The sequence below is a fragment of the Cyprinus carpio genome, chromosome A14, assembly GCF_018340385.1.
Source record: "Cyprinus carpio isolate SPL01 chromosome A14, ASM1834038v1, whole genome shotgun sequence".
Classification (NCBI taxonomy): domain Eukaryota; kingdom Metazoa; phylum Chordata; class Actinopteri; order Cypriniformes; family Cyprinidae; genus Cyprinus; species Cyprinus carpio.
This window is the reverse complement of record NC_056585.1, coordinates 17,824,895-17,844,775: the sequence shown is the minus strand read 5'-3', so window position 1 is coordinate 17,844,775 and position 19,881 is coordinate 17,824,895.

The following is a 19,881-nucleotide window of genomic DNA, read 5'->3' as shown; positions in this document are numbered from 1 at the left end:
AGAGGAAGAAGCAATCAATGTGTAATCACGGATACTCTTTCCAGGCAGCATCCAGTTGCTGAGGGAGTTATTCCAGAGGGTTTAGTGGGTAGTAGTGCTGTTCCATGTTGCATTGCAGGCTGGCCACGACAGGTGTGGGGCATTGGAGCACACAGGCAGTTGTCAATCAACAGTGTTTTGCCAGGCTATTCATTTGTTAGATATATGTTCCCTGCAGGAAAGCTGACCCAGTTATCGGGGTTGTGGGTGAAGTTTTGGGAACAAGGGAAAGCGTCCAGGGGCCTGAGGAGCATTAAAAAGTTGAAACAAGCCAGTTTTTGACTTTGTTTCAGCAATGGGATCGATTGGTACTAAAAGAGGGGAGTACTATATCGCCCAGGATTTCTGCGTCCTGATGGAGGTGAGGACGTTTTTCAGATGAATTGCTACCTGGCGTGCTCCAGACAAGAGGTTCTGGCCTTGATTGCACCAGCAGCATGGACATCAGGGGATTAGGCGAACTGGTGAACTAATACGACAGAATGCTGCTGTGGCCGGGTATAATACCGGCTGACGCGTGCAGCGTTGGTGCCAAAATTGGTGACCGTTGTGAACTGCGAAGGACATTCGACCAGCAGCTCGTGGCTTTATGGGCCACTTGTTGAGTTCTAGACAATGAAATCCTTGCTGTTGATTTTCTGGTGCTAGAGCCCTCCTCTTAAAGGGACAGGAGGCGTCTTGGTAATGACCGGCGTCCTTAGCATTTACAATGGCTGTGCCAACACGTGATCAGCGAGCTGAGACTGTTGCCCGGTGTTGGTTGGCCAGTGGTTTTTATAAGTTTGGAGTTCAGGGCGCATTCATCTGACCAAGGCCGTAACTTTGAGTCGGCTCTTGTGCGCCAGTTAATGCAGATTTTGCAAGTGGAGAGAAGTCACGTACAGCCCCTATCCTGCCTGCCGGTAGCAGGTCAGTGTGAGATGATTCAATCGAACCTTGCGCCAGCATGTTCTGCCTTTGGACATTTGCAAGTTCTAGCAAGAGGATGGACCCGGCCTATGCCTGCAAGTGACCTTTTGCTATAATACCCCTCCCCACCAGACAGCTGGGAATCCCCTTATTTTTAATGTTTGTGCAGGAGCCTCGGCTGCCAGTGGACGCTTCTTGCTTGAGTAGAATTAGCAGACCGTATGCGGGTAGTGTGCACAGCTGGATCTTAGAACATCAGATCGTTACAGGTGTGCTTCGAAGGCCAGCGTGGCGATCTGGTGGCGTGCAGGTTACCGCAAGTCACAGCTTGCCAGCCGGCATGTCCGCGATTTACACCACTTAAAGAGGGTCAGTTAGTCTACCTCCGTGATCCTTAGTGCTTGAGAGGCCGTCACAGAGATCCAGGATCTGTAGGTCCATAGTCTATCGCGGGTAGTGGGGGCGAAGGAGGGAGGCGTCGTTTACACTATTGCACCAGTTGAGGATTTGGATAAAGGTCTGATGTGATTACGTTCCTTCCTGAAGAACCTTGCATTCGGAGAGAATCCATGCTAGTGAATAAGCCTAATGGACCGTTGGAGGTGGACCAAAAGGGTTTCCCGCTAGAAGGGACAGGTGGTGGCTGATGTTGATTTAATGGTGTGTAGTGCCAGAGACCCGCAGCCTGCTCAAGAAGTACTTGTACCTGAGGGGTTTGGGTCATTCCAGTGCCATTCCGATTCTCAAACGAGTTGATGTTAGGTGGTAGAGTCATCCCAATGCTTTAACCGTTGAACCGGAGAGTACTGCTGGGGCTTACCTCCAGGTTCAATGGGTAACCGAGCCAATTTGTTCCGCACTTGGGACTGGGCGTACCACAGCGGAGTCAGCACTCTAACATGTAAGCCTCCCATGCACTGTGAGAGAGGACAGAAGGGAAGTTGAGGTTCCCACTGGGCCAAGTGTCTAGTGCCATTTTGGCTTTGTTTAGACCATGGGATTAACCACCTATTACTGAGAATGTCTTTTTTTTTGGTCGTCGGGCGGCTTGACATAGAAAAAGGGGTGGGTGTGTGGTGGGAAGCCCGTTACTTTCCCCTAATAATTATGTGGGTCAGAAGCCAATTGGCTGTCATTATGGGGATATAAAGGCGGTAGACCTGTGCTTGAGGTCAGCGTCATTGTCAACGTCACTAACGCGTCGCGAACGCTGTACTGTGGCTGCTTCGACATCAGGTGTGGACATTGGAGAGAGTAAGCTCCGATTGCATGATTTCCTTTCCCTCGCATCGTTGAATCAGCTGTTCTGTTTTCTCGTCGCGGGGTCTCGCACTGCTGCTGTGGCTGCCGTCGTTGTGTGTGTGACTATGCATACATCAGATGCGTCATCGGTGCTCCCCTTGAAATATTGAAAGTGTTGACTGCTAGTCCCCCTGGCGGCGCTTTCACGTCCTGCCCAATGGATAACACTGCTGTTTTGTTTTGTGTTGATTTTGTTTTATAGTTTGTTTTGTTTGTCTTTATTTATATTTGGTTAAAAGTGATTATTCTCTGCTCTTCTTTGTCTTTGTCTTCGTATTTTCTATTAGTTTTCTGTGTATTTATTTTTAGTTGATTCCTATTTTCCAAAGAACCTTATCTTCGTTCTTGGGTTTATTTTGCAGCTCATCATTTTGTTGGCTGTTTGATTAATTGTATATTTTGTTAAATGTAATTTTTTTTCTCCTTTTGTATTTTTCTAGTTGTATTTTTGTTTTGCTGTTTTCTTTTTTTTTGTAAACTTTACAAATTAACTGTTTCGTATATGTGCTCTTTCTTGATTTTTTTTGAACTTATCGGTGTTATTTTGAGGGCAAAGAGCCTTGTCCTTTCTTTGCAGTTTGGTTAACTTCTTATGGTTTGTGTTTTTGGTCAATTAGTTTTAAATTAACATGATGGCCGTTTAGTTGTCCATGTTTAATATGCCTGTTTGTGGTATCTGACGTGATTGTCTTTATTGAGACTTGGCTCTGTTTTTGTGGTCACCAGGATCTGGGTGCCAAAGGGCAGGGAGGCCCGCTCCTATTCCCTTCTAGTGGTGTTGGTGTTAGTCACAGGTGCTGCCTGGGTCCACATCGTTTGAAAGTTGGTGTGTGTGTGGGTTTTTTGCGTGCACTGTTAACAGGAATATGTTTGACCAAAGGCCTGACCCCTGCTTGGTAAGCGCCCCAGTTCGCTGGTGGTCCGTGTTGACATTTGCTAGAGCTAAACTTTTATGATGCGCTCGCTGTGGTTTGGGCTGAGGCCGCATAGTTGTTTAATGATTGTTTTAAAGGGACTCTGATTTAATCAAGTAACTGGTTTTTGGTATTGTTGGCCCATGCCTCTGAGTTCTTATATAGTTGAACGAACTTGCGTGTCCTGTTGTTTAGAGGGACCAATTTCGCTGGGTGGGACTTTCCATAAGTGGTTTTTAATGAAAAGTTTTCCTGCACATACTTATACAAAATATTCCAAAAAAATAAACCACACAATAAAATTTATCCTCAACATACTTAAAAAAAAATAATTCCACAAACTTAAATAAAGCATAAAAGGAAAAAACAAAAACAGTATTTATTTGCAATCTTCTGTAACATTAAGAATGTTTTTACTGTAACTTTTGATTCCAGTGCCTAGAACTGAATAATAAAATAAAGCATAAAAGGAAATAAGTAGTACATTTTATTATTAAATAAGGCATAAACAGCTGGCATCAAGTAATTAAATGTTTTTAATTACATCAATCAAATATTTAAATTTAACTAAAATTACATATATTGACCAAAGGAATAGTACACGATGTGTTCTATTGTTACCCAAAAGCGAATAAGTACACTTGTGTTTGTCTAATTGTTTCACTCCTCTGGATTTTTTTTTCTAACAGTGTACCACATGTGCCCCTTTATATATATATGCTTTAACCCTCTGGAGCTGGATTCTAACGGGTGATTTTTGGGGCACCTGATGAAGTTTTTTTGTCATCCCTGACAATTTTGTCGCTTTTTTCAGTGTCTTAAAAATATCCAAATGGCTAACGCAGGTACTAATCTCACTGTAATCAACACAAACAGGCTATAAATATGGTTGAGTCAGCATGTAGTACATGATTTGGCTGGTTTTGAGAAAAAAAGTGTTATTGCGGTGTTAGTGAAAAACTAAAAATCGTTTAAATCACTTGAATAATCGCAATAAAACACATACAGAAAATTGGTTCCAGGATTTTGAGACTGGAGCTTGTAAGCCTAGAATTTTTTTTTCTAAATGATGTGAAAATCATCTGGTTTACCTCACTTACAGGAAAAAACAAATATATGATTGTAAATTTTCTAAGACACACTTTTTGTGCTTTTAAAGTAGTTCATTAGCGAGTATCGCGTCAGACTATCAATTAATTCACACCTGAGAAGACAAAGGCCTGCATAAAATGAGCTTCATCAATGAGCCATCCATTCAGCTGTTTTGTCCACACTGAGAGGTCATTATTACTAAGAAAGAATGTGAGGACAAATAAACTATAATAATTTTTATCGGTTTTGTAGTTTATTTAGTAATAATTTAATTATCCCCACAACATATATTTATATTCCGCCTCCCCTCTTTGAGTTGCAGGTTAAAGGTAACCAAGTTTATTAGGACAAAATCATGCTGACTTTCCACAACTGAATCTTTTGGCATCATTACTCCAGTCACACCATCCTCGAAATCCGTTAAAAAATCTTATTTTCTACACAACAAACATGTATTGGTATACTTTTATCATGATTTGTATTATTATTATATTATTATTATTATTATTAATGGGGAAAAGGAGCTGAAATATTTTTTTATTTAGGTTTTTTAGGGGGGATAATTGGAAAGAAATGCAGCAATGATGGTTACATTTGTTACAGTTACATTTAGTGGTTACGTGTACTATTAGTCTTCATACAGCTTTGTGACTGGTCTCTGCTAGTTCTAGGTCTGTCTATTGAAACTTCTAACGTCGGTTTTCACGGTGGACATATACATTTAGTGCAGAGAATTCTAGTTTTGGAAAAAGTCCTTTGGAAAAAAGTCTAACCAGTAAAATGTTACAGGTATGTGAAAACTAGTACAAGTATATAAATTATTGAATAAAAAGAGATCTTATCTGCATGTTTATGATCTCTGCTTGAATAAAGTGCTTCATTTCTTTTTTCTGAGGAAATCCAAATCTCAAATCCTCAACCACATCGACATCTTTCTTGGGGTGAATATGTCTTCATTCCTCTCATCGCGAAGCAAACAGTAAAATAATAAAAACTTGAAGAACAGTCTCCCGCTGCGTTGTCTTCTGTTTGTGTGGGCGTATTCAAAAGCCGGCGCGCTTCAGTGAAACATTTTGAAATCTCAAAAGCGCGCTCGCGGCGGCCTGGTGGCGTGACCGCATTAGAAGACTAATGAAGGTAGACCGTGGAAACAACGGACATTCGCGTTGTTTTCATATGGATTACTGTATCACAGAATATTTGTTTTCAGCAGCGCACTTGTTTAGTTTTAAAAAGTAGACATGTCCAGGCTTTTCTATAGATATCTCTCTGTCATGTCTCTTCGTTGAGCGGATTCACTGAGTTACAGTTCATTTTAATGACGCAATTTGTATCTGAGAGATCAGCGCAGACAAAGGCTGCAGACAGCCCACCCTCCTTGTTTGTTATTCTTTTCTTTTATAAGTGCACCAAAGTTTTGTTGTTATTATTTCTAGTATACAAAAAAAGTCAGACCTTTACAGATTCGATTTGATGTATTTGCACTTATCTGTACGATCAAAACTGAAAGTGTAATTTAAGTTTCTTTTCGGGAGGTATCAGGAGAAAATACACCCCAAACGCGTATACTCGTTAATCGACCTCCAGAGGGTTAAAGACCCGATAATGAGCAAAGAGAATGAGACAGGAGAAGGAGAGGTCACACAAAACGTTTTAAAAAACGTCCCTCACAACGAGAGTACAAGCAATTCACCTTGAAGAGCTCTTGAAACAAGCGAACGTTCCTTTTTCCCCCTTTCTCACACTCATGGCCTAGTTTTTTCATAAGGTCTTATGAGTCCTCGGATGACACTTCATTAGCAGCACTCAGCTCGAGTTTTGTCCACACGGTCAAGGTCAAGACATGTCTACTAAGTCATAGTCTAGCCGCCCCACCCCCTTACAGGACTTTTTTGCCGCCCCTTTCGGAGCTTTTTTTGTCTTTTTTCTTCTCTTTTTTCCTTTCTTCACTTTCTGCAAGCGTTTCAGTCTTTTGGCCAAAGACATGCTGAGTTATTGAACTTAAGGTAAAAGGTGCTCATGGCTGCTACTTGTGCTCCACTTTCCTTCTAAATAACTCTCTCACGATTGCCTTTCGTCTAATCTTGTGAAATGTCCGGATCATTTGAATCACCTGATTTCAAAGACTCCTTTTCTTGTTGCCGGTTATGTCATTAGCGCAGTAACTAGAGTCACTAAAAGAGTCCTAGAATGTAATTTACATGCTTTGTGCCATGATAAAGTTTCACAGAAGCAGAGAAAGAGCACTAATTAAGTTAGTCTGGGTACATAGGCAGGTGTCAGTGACACATTCAGAGCAGTGAAGCCATCAAATGCCGGGATCCATAGCCAGAAATCTGATTCAATATGCTATTTCATCTGGGTGTGAGGTATTTGAGAAAGCGAGAGATGCATTTAAAGTCTTTAAAAAACTGTAAATATTCTTTAATGTAAAAATGTGCGAGTGGGGGACCTCGGCGCTGAGGGGAATCTTGTTCACATCAGGCTCAATATCGATGAGATGAAGACTGTCTACTCTGGAAGAACTCAGAACTCTACGGCTCAGTCAATGCATTCTAATATGAAACATTTCAAATCGCTTTATGCCAGTGTGACCTGACTAACAGGATTGGTTAGCGCACTGCGAAGGATAGACAGAGGAATGGAAGATAAAAGAGAAAAAGTTGGACAGAAAGAGAACAGAAAAGTTTTAGATGGGGTTATTAAAGGACAATCTTCTTATATGCTCATGAAACCAATTCACAGGTCTGGAAAGGGTCTGGCACGTATTCACTAAAAAGAAATCTATCCACATTCACAGCCCAACCCCAAATTGAATTTCCTAAATGACTTTGAACTTCCTCTGTGTTTTTGCTGTAAATATGGTGTAAACCAGGTTTTAACTGCAGCGCTGTCCCTATCTCACTTTCCCCGTGTTGTTCTGGATCGGAAATGATATAATTGGAGTTGATGTGTGGCTCCAAGGCCTTGACTTTCTTGCTTTTGCACTAATTCTGCTCAGTTAAACTCAGGGGGTGAGTGAGAGAGAGTGAGAGAGAGAGAGGGAGAGAGAGAATAATAGACTAAGGCAGCTGTAAGGGTTTTATTCCATACAAGTGTCAGTACTGGTTGTGTGCTGGGAGCCAGGGGCTGACAGGGGCCTGACCATAAATTAACCAGTAATCAAGTCTGAGCCACCTGGACATCAGAGTGTTTGTGTTTATGTGTGTGTGTGGCCAGCACCAGCCTCTTCTGGGATGCTGGGTATTATTATGGCCTTGAGTGTGCGTTGAATGTTGCCGAATTTATCTTTCAGACAATCAATCACATTCTGAGACATGCCAGCACTCACCATTCAGAGCACACGGCTTCTAAATATATTATTCGCTCTCCTTTCCTTTCTGTCTTTTTATTTACCTCCTTTACTCTATGTGGACGTGCCCAAGTACAAAAACTAGTGGGAACTTGTGCTTTTAAACAAGATTTCATTCATCTAATTTACACAAACAGTTCAAAATATATATATATTTTTTTTACTTGATATTTCTTTCCTTTTCTTGATTTAATTGCAAATGGCTTATTTCAGGGAAGTTCAAGAAATTAAATAAATAAATAAAAATAACATCAAAAAAACACAAGGCTCTAAAATTGCTTGCTGAGAGATATATCTAAACGAATACAAAAAAGAACCTAACCAGACAACCTTACTGTACATAACTAGAAACTAACCAGGCTGAAATCATGACTTTTCTGAACTGAGATATCAAAAGAAACTCGTGCTGATTCATTTAATGACCTGACTCAACTGAGCTGATTCATTTAAACAGCTCTTTCACTGCATGTGCTGTTGGAACCAGAGTGATTCATTAGGCAATGACGTGATTCAGTCTTCAGCCAGTGGCCACACGACCGACTGACCAATGTATCATGTGTATACTGTGCATCGGGACTGACATTTCTGTAACATCTACTTATATGATTTTATGTCTGGGTACTTTGAATTGCATGTTGTCTACATGGCTACTGTGTATTCTTTCACAAACTGGAAACTGTAAAACTGTAAAAACAAAGAACATAACATTAAATGGACTCCTTCACATCGGAAATACATCAATAAATCGCCACTAGATGGAATTTAAGCATAAACATTCAGACGCTGACCTATTGATGGCAAGTCTGAAAGAGAAAGGCAATACTCTTACATTTACCATGAAAGGGACCATTTACACAGACACAAAACATGAGCCTTGAGCAGTGGAATGGGTTGGGGGTGTGGAGCAAGGTTTCAAGAATCATTTCTAAAGGTTTCACACTTATTTTAACTTGAGCACAGCATTTTTAGAATGCCGTCTCACACAACATGAAGCTAAAGACTTGAAAGGGTCTGTTTACACAGAACACATTTTTGCAATCCACACTGCTACTTTTCCCCACTGTTTTTCTATTTAAGCATGCACTAGACAGATTTGTCTGACCATTGTGCTTGCATCTTGGGTCTTCTGCAGCATCTTGTGCAAGACACTGATTCTAAAAAAAAACACTCAAGTTAAAAAGTTAGACTTTTAATAAAACAGGTCTCTAGACATTTTCATTCCACTGCCCGTGTCTTGTGTTTTTAACCATAAAACCTTTTGATACTTAACTCATTATTGTGTTACGTTGAAATGACCAGGCATGAAAACTGGTCAGGGGTGAAAAAGGTGAGAAGGATATTTCCCCTCTAGTGGGGTCCGGGGTAAGAAAAAATGTAAATATTCCATATTTTAAAGCATCAATCTGATGCATTTTGAGATGCTTTTTTTGCCAACCTGGGGAGAGCTGGAGAAACTTAACTTCAAATCCGTGAGTCAAAAAGATTCTTACTAATTATTATTCCGATTACTGTAGCCTACTGTTCATCAGTCAAACGGCGGGAATGGAAGGGGGATCGAGCGGGAATCTTTATTAGTGTCCATTTTTAATGATAGGCTTTATGCATCTGTCAATCATCCCCACTTGCTATTTGGGGGAAGAACCTAGCACTATGATTGGTCGAACTCTTCTTCTTTTGCGCGTTGCTTCGATGTTAAGGACTGTGCGTGCACAGAGGCGTCACCAGGTTTTTGCGTAGTTTAGAGTGACAAATCGTACTTTGAAGTCAAAATGCGTATCCCCTATGCAAATTGCGTACTAAACCAGTTCCACTTCTCCCCTCACTTTCCTTTTTCTTTCCTGGTTGTTGTGTAGTGTTCTGTAAACTAAAGCAAATAATAATAATAATAATAATAATTATATATATAATAATATAGATATATATATATATGATATATATATTATATATATATATATATATATATATATAATTTTTAATTTTTATCTTTAATAAATGCTTTCATACCACTTAACATGTTATAAAGATTTAACGAATTACAGTATGCTATCTGCTGAAAATAGGCATCTTCTCATTTCCCATAACCAAACTCTTGCATATTGTCCTTCAGTTTTCTTTTCATCCACTTCTAATTAACTCAACAAAAAACAATAAATAATTGCAATCCACAATAATAAACAAAAAAAAGCCACTGAAGGCTCCATATTCAGAGATACATTTGTGAGGGTCCTTCCTACCTCACAATTCCTGTTAGCGCTTGTGCTTCTGTGTTCTATATGTTCACCGCTGAATAGAGCACTTTTAAATAGATAAAAATAGATTATCTGGCTGTCAATGCTTGTCTTTTAAAAGAGGGAAAAATGAAGAGAGAAATGGAGTGAGAGAGACACACCAGAGATAAATAGTGAGAAAGCCTAATGATCATAAGTAAATCAGTGAGTGACACTCACAATTCAATCATCTTCAGAATCCTTCATACCTGTCATATCACTTAATATGATTTTCAGCACTGTGATGTCACAACTTTCATAAGCAGATCAGTCTCCCATAACTCCTACATGCAGTTATATCTCATTCTGTAAAACCATAATCAATTGTGATGCCATGCAGTGTGCATACAGTATATGCTGGGGTCCAAATGACCAGTGAAAATGATTTCACAATTTTCTACATTTCCATTTATGCATTTAATGCATTTCTAATTCAATACTTTTTTTGTTAATCACAAATTACAACATCAGTGCAAAATCAATAATGTTTTGCATATCAATGTATTACAAAGCTATAATGTAAAATTAAGAATGAATATTTCAGATTCTTTGATATAAAAGCTCTTAACCTAGTCTTCAGGTTTATATACAAGCAAAATATCAACCCACACTGTATATGAACACAAAGTACTCATCGTTTATGTGCTTTTTGCTAAATTGTATGCATTTAAAAGCACAGCTCTACAAATATCAATAACAACTTTGTCAGTGGTCTTTATGTACTTAATAAATCTATTATAGTTTAACTGAATTTACGTGTTCAGTTGATAAAACTAAATTCAAAGAGCCACTGAACATCGTTGATTTTCCTCATCTGTAGTGTGCCTGAGGGCCAATTACCTCCTCCATTAGTACAGATGATTTTGCCCTTGATCTGCCTGGTATATTTGGGCATGGAGAGGACCACTGATCTCTTTAGGACATTAGAGAAAGAAAAGAACAAAAGAAGAAACGAGAGTCACTTCAGTCATTATTCGAGCCTGATGAGAGCTGCCAGGCCATTACAGGCATATTCATGGATGCCTCGCCAGTAATGAGGACCCACATTCAGAGGACAAGAGGGTCATTAGAAAGCCTTCAAGGAAGCACCCACTTTCTTGAACACACAGCACGATCCAGACACACACACACACACACACACACACACACACACACACACACACACACACACACAGAGAGAGAGAGATAAAAATATTGCAACAATTGGGCTTACTCTGAGCTCTGTGTTTATAGAACACAGACAATTATAATTGCATTCATTCGACATGTTTTTGTGTTCCATGCAAATCGAATCTGGAAATCGTGACCTTAATGTCAACTACCAGTTGAACTACAGCAACAGAGTTTAACAGAAATGTTAAAAGAACAGTTCACCCCCCACCCCAAAAAAAGAAAATTTACTGTAAATTTACTCAACCTCTGGCCATCCACGATTTAGGTGACTTTCTTCAGTACAAAAGTTTTAGTTGAAACCAAGGCGGCCTTTGGTGGTTCATAAAGTACAACCTCAACAGGCATCATCTTTCTAAAAGTCCAAACCATATTCAAAAACATAAAATAAATCCCCACGGCTCCTGGCGATGCAATGAGGTCTTATGAAGAGAAGCAATCAGTCTGTGTAAGAAACTGAACAATATTTATAACATTATTATGTGTAATCCATAGCCTCAGACAAACCTGCCTGTACACTCATACTCACGCTCAAGACATGCGCATGTCCGTGAATGGATGCTGTTGTTGTTTACAACGGCTTCATCACTACAATCACCCATGAAAAAGCAAGTACCATTTTGATGAACAATGTAATACAAGTATAATATTTTACAAAAACCACTGTCTTTCTGCAAACATGTCCTTCCCTCTCGTTGCAAACCACAATGGGTGTCAGTTTCATGGATAATAATTATTAATTAATGGTAGGGTGGCCATATGTGTCATTCATATGGGACACGTCCCGGCCAGGATTTTAATATTGCCTAAAATATCCAGGTTTTGGCTGTTTGCACTGTGCAGGCCAATCGTTGTGTGACTTCATGAAAGCTACGTATAGAGAGCAGAGCAGACGGCTCCTTATTGCTGTTTTCAAATCGCTCTCGCACCTACTTTGGTGTCTTTTTGATTAAATGTGCGATGCTTCAAGTCAAACGAACAAACAAACACGTGCACATATTTGCATCACTTTGATCGTTCCCTGTAGATCTCACCTGCACGCGCATTCCCACGATTGGTCGGTTATGTACAATACCTGCATGTTATTGGTCAAACTGCTTTGGATGTTTTAGGCAATATTAAAATCCTGGCCAGGATGTGTCCCGTATGAACGGCGCATATCGCCACCCTAATTAATGGGCAAAACAACATTGGACGCCACTGACTTTAGCTGTATTTTTCCCTAAAAATATCTTCTTTTGTGTAGCATCACAGAAAATGTCACACAGGTTTGGAATGAAGGTGAGTAAATGACAGAAATTTTAATTTTAGATGAACTCGCCCTTTAATGATAGTGAAGCACTTTTGAATGCTTCAGATGTATCCAAAAATTGCTGGAAATATCCTTACAAAATATCAATGCATTGTCATGCCTATTACACAGTTAGGACAACTGGCTTCGCATACGTTAATGATTGTGTATACACACACATGTAACACACAGTGCACACGCTTATTTCAGGTGCGGGATGCAAGTTTAGTTGCACCTGTTCCCCTGGTGCCCTTGGCACTCAAACTCAGGGTGTGCATGAACTGAGATGGCCACCGTTGCGGGCATTGAGCTCTAATACTCACTGCCCTCTTGACAGACTTGAATGCCTCCGCATCCATCTTTAATGTTCCTCACGCCAGCCCTGAGAAACATCTGGAAGAGTTTTCTTATGCTTTCACTAGATAATGTTGTAATTCCTTGTAATTAATAATGATTAATAATTATTTGAAAACTACTTTGGAGCATTTTAACATAACTCAGTAATTCCTTGAGTTATTATGGTCACTTGATTAAATGCATGACTGTGAACCTCAAATGGGAAGCCCAAAAAATGAGATCAGCCTGTTTCTAAACTGACTTATTTAATTTTTTGGAGGCTGCCTGGTTTCATAACATATTTATCTGCAGTCAATTTAACAGTGGAGACACTGGTTTTGTTTTTCAGGAACCAGATTTTATATTGGCCCTCAAGTGGCGTCTCAACCATAGCACCACCAAATTTTTGAAAAAATCAGAGCAATGGAAATGCATTATAGTACGCAGGAACTGCATCGGCTCAAGGTCAACAATATCTCTCCAATTTCAGGTTTCTCGCTCTCGGCAGTCAATAATTCACTGCAGCAAAACACTTGTATTTGGCACAAACCTGTTACCCTTGTCCATGTCACACAGCCGTACATGGCTGGCATCTGTCTGATTTGGCTCAATTCTATCAAGTGGCAGATGAATTTATGGCAATATGACTGTTACACAGTTTGTGTTAGCAACAACAAATATATTGGGAAGTTTTTACCCCTCCTTATTAAAGGTTGATAAAGCATATGCTTCTATTACTTGCATTTTCTAATTTCCATTTATCATTATCTGTCGCTTGTGTAACTGGTCCTTCTCACACTGGCATCTGAGCAGGATTTGAAAACTGCACCAACCGTGTGACAACCACTAACAAGGACACTAAATACACATAGCCTCTAGCGTCAGTTTTGCTATCATGCCTTTTGGGGTCTGAGAAATGAGGTTTACCGTAGGCTAAAAAGCCCTCATACTCAGCTGGCCTCCGTCACACTTGCTGTCCACAACCTGATCAAAAATCTCATTTTAGGGTCACAACCCAAAGGTTGAAAACCAACGAAGGCAGGATTTTGCAAATGAATATAAAAGCATGAAAAGTATAAAAGCTAATTCAGATTTTTTTTTTATTATTATTATTATTTGTTCCAATTGCAGACGTTTCAATTCTTTTTTTTTTTTTTTTCTCTTTCGGAATTGAAAACATTAAAATGGATAACATTTTTTACAATTTTAGCTTCACTGAGTGGACATTTCATTTTGAATGTGTCACAAATAGTGCAAGAAAGCAATATAATTATTTGGCAGTTCTTTACATTAAGAACCAGAATCAGACTCATAGTCTAGATCTAGACTAATATCAGTTAACAAAAAAACAACAGAAAACCAGAAGTTTCGTCGTGTAAGTGAGATTTGCTTTGACATCTGACAACCATGCCATTAATCCAATCGTTTCATGTAACATGCGGGCGGGACAGTACCCTTAGTCTGATAGCAGCAGTGCTGATGATTCTCTCAGTGTCTGTTCCTGCCTAATGAAACGAGATGAAATGAGTGTGCTTTTTTTTTGGCTCGAGATAACAGGCCGTGTCATTCATCATGCAACTATCCTCTGAAACGTCAAGTCTCTTTGATCCTATGACATGAAACAAAAACTACAACAGGGAGACCGTTCACCATTGTACCAGGAGATGAGCTAATTTGGTAACTCTTTTCATGTCTATACTCCGAGTGTGTGTGAGTTTGGAGAACGAAAAGCTTGAAAACATATTAAGAAAGTCACTTTTAAATGATGCAAATAACCATGTGAGCCACATAATTGGGGATCAGACCAACAGTATGGGCGTGGCAATTCATAGTCCTAGGTATAGTCCTCTTCCCCAACCCGACAACAATGCTCCTTGTTCAGCAGTGCGATACAGCGCTGAATAATGACCTGTTTTGAGGCAGGTTTAGCATAGGGAGCAGAAGCAACCCATGTTGGGATAAACATGTCGGTTGATTTGCTTCTGCCGCTGTAGCAGAGCAACATCCACAGGTTGCCGACTTGGATTACTCGATGGGATTTACACCTACAATGAACTGCATTATGGCCAGCGACAGTGGTAGCTACGTGCTTTTTTTTTAACAAAAATTGCAACATGTATCTTTTGAATTAAGCAGAACGCACTGATCACAACAAAACCCCAAACCACCATTGGATTGTGGTTTTATTGGGGCACTGCGAACGTAGCCAAGCACGCTTTGTTGATTTATTTCTATTAGGTGCAAAAAAATTACTTCCTGTACACATCCAGACTGGTCACTACACTACTCTCGCGGGCTCTCCATCCTCATATCTTATTTGGATCATGTTTCATATCTGACGACTCATCGTGGCACATTTTTTTTTTTCAGTCTGGGCACTTTATCACTGGAGACTGGAGATCAGAACTGCTGCCAAACATACTTGACCTTGGCAAAGCAGTGGGCGGTGTGACAATAAGCACGCCTGCCTTTCGCGGCTTCCTTTGGCTTCGTCACTCCAATGCCTGACACTGGGCACCTAGATTGGCATGCGGACAGTGACCCTGCTTGGCACAATAGATACCATGCTAGCAGGGTGGATGTTTTCACCGATGGTGCCATGCCACAGATGCCTGTGCCAACGTGGCTCCAAACATAGCTTGAATCTATGGTGTGTCAAGCAATGTAACACAGGCAATTCTCAGCAACATTATGATAGGAAACAAGGACTGAAACACACTGAACAATTGTGATTTAAAAATAAAACATGAAAACACTAAAACAACAAATTGAAGCTCTGTCTTTTTCCATATGCTTTATCAATATAAGTGCAATCTCCTAAAAGCCAACAGAATTTCTCTTTCCTGCAGAATTTTTTATTTATAATAGTCTCTTTTCAGGGGAAGTGGACCAAAAACACTGACTGGCCAACTTGCACTGCTATATTTTTAGCCAAATTTCCTGTTTTAATAGAATAAAAATATATAATTATTTAAAGAAATGAAAGAAACATTTTCTATACAATCATGATTTTATTAGGGCAGGGGTCTCCAGTATCTCCAACTTGTCTTAAAACACATCTGCCTGGAAGTTTCTAGTATGCCTAGTAGGACCTTAATTTAGCTCGGTTCAGGTTTGTTTAAATTATTAGGTTGGAGCTAACACTCTGCAGGAAACCGACCCTCCAGGTCTGAGTTTGGAGACCCCCTGATATAGAGGTATTTTAACAAAGAGTTCTATGGTTGACATTTTCAGTATATGTATTACTAAACAACAACAACAAAAATTAGGCCTACAAGAAATTAAAATCACTGCATGAAATTGATTCTTGGTATAAAGTGAGCTTTATAATTTAAGGATTAGCTCTTATGCTTTATATTTCACAGTTATATGAAGACCAGCATGTGTGTTTCACACTGTGCTTTGAGAATTTTGTTTACAATAAATAGATCATTGCCTCAACATTAACAATTAGCCACGGATTATCAAACTCGAACTGTAATTAAGCAAAACAACAACAACAGCAAATCATAACAGCAGTTGCCTTCCAATACACTAAGTTAACAGTTGCAAGAGCAAAATGAAAGACAGAAGTATGAAGAATGGATTTGATGAAAGACATTGCTGACAGGGAAGTTATTATCAACCATATCTTAGGCCATGTTCCAAATGCCACAATGTAATTTCAGGACGACCCCCCCCCGCCCCCCCATAAATCAACATCAATAAACAAAAATCCAATACAGCACATCATTTGCGAAAGAAATCTCTTGACTCGGCAACCATTTTCAGCCACAATATTTCAGAAAAAAAAAAAAAAAAAAGAGTATTTCATGGTTTTGGCAGTTCTCTGCCAATATACATCAATTTACTAACTGGTTATATTTAGCAAATACAGTAAATTCTAAAAGATGTATTTCATGGGTTTACGTTCCAAGCAAAGTGTATATTAGCAATACTGTGAAATAATGAATAAAACATATATTTCAAGATTTAATTTGGCATGTACAAGTTATATGACATACAACAAGCAGTGAAATGTAGGTCTGGCACACTCTTAGACTGTACAAAAAAGTAAGTGGACAATTAACATACAAATAATGAAATATACACAATAGTATTAAACACTACTACACAGATGATGTGTAGAGATACTACACAGAAAACTGCTACACGATTATTTGTAGAGATGTAAACAATGTTGGGCCGTGAGGATGAGTTATATGTGTTTTTACCATAGTGAAATCACTTAAAAATGTCAACCTTGTTGCTAGTGATAAACAACTGATGAATTAAAAGGAGATATTTGTTGAAATGTCAGCATTACATTTCCTTTCTAAAAAGCATGCTAAGCAAAAGTAGTTTCACTAACTTGAGTCTTGAGTCCCTAGCTTGATGCTTTTGATGTGAAATCTAAACTAAAACAGTCAACCCTGCAACTCTCTTACTTTTCTGGGAGGTGCAATTAATGCTAGCATATAATAAATGTTTTGAAATTTAGTTTTGAGATGACACAATGCAATTGAGTGACCACTACAGCCCATATTGGTCTGCTCGAAATATTAAATCTCACAAAAAAGGACCGAAATGATATCGTGACAGAGCAAAAAGCAGGCATTTCACCAGAAGGACCCAAGATGATTAACAAGAAAAGGATTTAGATGAGGAATGAGTGGAAACAAGCTAGTCTGCCTTCAAGATTAAAATTTCTATGGTTTACATTTAACTTGAGAAGTGAAGCCAAACCTACATATGATGTTAAGTGACTTTTCAGCTCCTTTTGTATGCCCAGATTGTGTTTGTTGTCATCGTTTCCCAGTAAGGTACAAACTTAAATTCATGTTCATGCTACAGTTGTTCAGGCCTGTGTTTTATCGGACAGTAAGTAGGCTGCATAAGTGAGCTCTCCTGGTATAGAATAAAAGCAGCATTATGAATCTTTTGTGCATCACGCCATCACCCAAGCATGACCTGTGTTCGGCATGACCACAGGGAAATCGCCCCTTAAAACAAACGCTGCTGTGCTTGCAATATCACAAGTGTCCATTTGTAAAGAGATTAAACTTAACAATTGCTCTTCACTGATGTAGACGCACTCAGTGGCCCTTCTCCATCTGTGATCGAGTATAATCTCACTTCTGATCTTCTGAAATGACAGCATACTCAAAAAAAAAAAAAAAAAAAAAAAAACCTCCTTCTGAGGAACCATTTAGTTCCACGAGCCAGCTTGTCTCCTTTGAGATGTTTCTGTTTAAGTTACAGATTTAGGGTGTTCATTAGTTTTTTGAGTATAGACTAGTCTTGTGAGGCTCTCTCCCCAGTAGACCAGAAACAATGATCAGCATTTCATAGTAAGTCTACAGGGTTTACTTGAAGTAAAGAAAGACAGCTTGCTGAATTAGTCTAAGGTGGTCTGTAGTTTGCAGCTGGCTAGACTGAACTGTAAACCAAAACCCCCCAAAAAACAGACAGAAAATGTATCTAAAAATACTGATTATTTTCTCAAAAGGTAAATATTACAATACTTATAAATTTCTCTCTGGAATTACTATGAATCCATCTTTTCAAAATATGCATCATATATTTGAGCATTAATGTGCCACTTTAAATAATGCAATGATTTCCAGCAGATATATTCATCAGAGACTTTATGATATGATTAGTAATATAAGCAGTGCCCATAGAGAAGAATAATAAAAAATGATAAAAAAAAAAAAAAAAAAAACGGCAGACCTATTTTGTTGGGTTTTTGAGTCGTTGGTCCACTTGCGCTCATTTGGCAATTAAGGAGATGGCTCTTAAAACCGATTGCTGTAAGGGGTTTTCAAGTAGCTGTATGGTTGGCCTTTTCCAGCAGGCTTGCACTTTATACTTCTGTGCACTGAGCCTTTCTCTTCAGGTGGCAGGCTACTATATCACCACAGCCCCCGTTTCTATAACCCATGTGTGATAGTTCACTTTTTCCAATTGACTGGCTCCTGAGACCGAATGAATAGAATGAAAGCATTTGTCATTTTCATTTCAGAGTTATTTTTTTTTTTTTTTTCAAACTGCTTCATTTTTAATGGGAGGAGAGTTAGCAGGCATTCTAGAAATGAAGGAGGTACTGGTGCGAGTGGGAAACGGCAGCAAATGAAAGTGAATGAGGCTGTAAAGACATAAACCGTTCAGAACTGCGACCTCTAGCCATTACGTAAGACTTACCTTGACCAGAGAGTGAATGCAGGGAGCGAGAAAAAGATAAACACACTGACAAGAACCAGAAAGACATCGCCAAGGTGCGAGGACCGAAGTGCAGAAATAACGCAGAGAACAGCCATATGGTGTAATATTGAATAAAACCTTTTATTTTCATTGCAGGTATTTGGTAGTAGTTTCGATGTAAAATACATTTAACGGTGCAAAAAAACATAAATAAAAAAAAAAATCCCTCACTAGATTTTTACCTTTTTTTTTTTTTTTTATCTAGATATCAGCATTTGCAATGCCTTTTTAATGATCTTCTACGTTTCTCAAAAGTTTTATAACTAAACCTTCCAGTGAAAATGTTAGACTTCTCCAATCATTTACTCAGACATGAAAAAAAGACAAATTTTTTTTGTTTGTTTGTATGGGTTTGTTTGTTGTTTTTGTTTGTTTTCTGTCAGCTGTAACGGGCATTTAGTTTGGAAAAAACAGTTTGAAACTGCTAATTATTTTTTCTCTCAAGTCTGTTTAGTGATATTAGGGGCGCACACCAAAAAAAAAAAAAAAAAAAAAAAAACCCTAAATAATAAAGCATTTTTAAAAAAATATTGTAATTTAATTAATATTCATCTAATTTTACTTATATAGATAATACATCTAAACATAACTAATCATTTACCCATATAGTATGACTTTCTTCTGTGAAACACACACATTTTTTTCATTTTAAAGAATGTATACGTGTTTTTTTTTTTTTTTTTTTTTTTTTTTTGTATGATCCATATAATGAAAGCCTGTGTGGTGCAGTGTTGGATACTAACTTACACTTTATGAAAAAAAACAAGTTGAAACCATTCTTTAGAAATACCTTTTATTTTTTTGTCAGAAGATATGGGTTTGGGAACCACTAACATGAGGATGTAGTAGTGCAAATTACAGCCCCAATTATTAATTTTTGGTTAAACTATTCCTTTACACAGATGACATTGCAGGTTTTACAAGGTTGCTTTAGTGAAAAAATAAATAATAAAATAAATTGACACC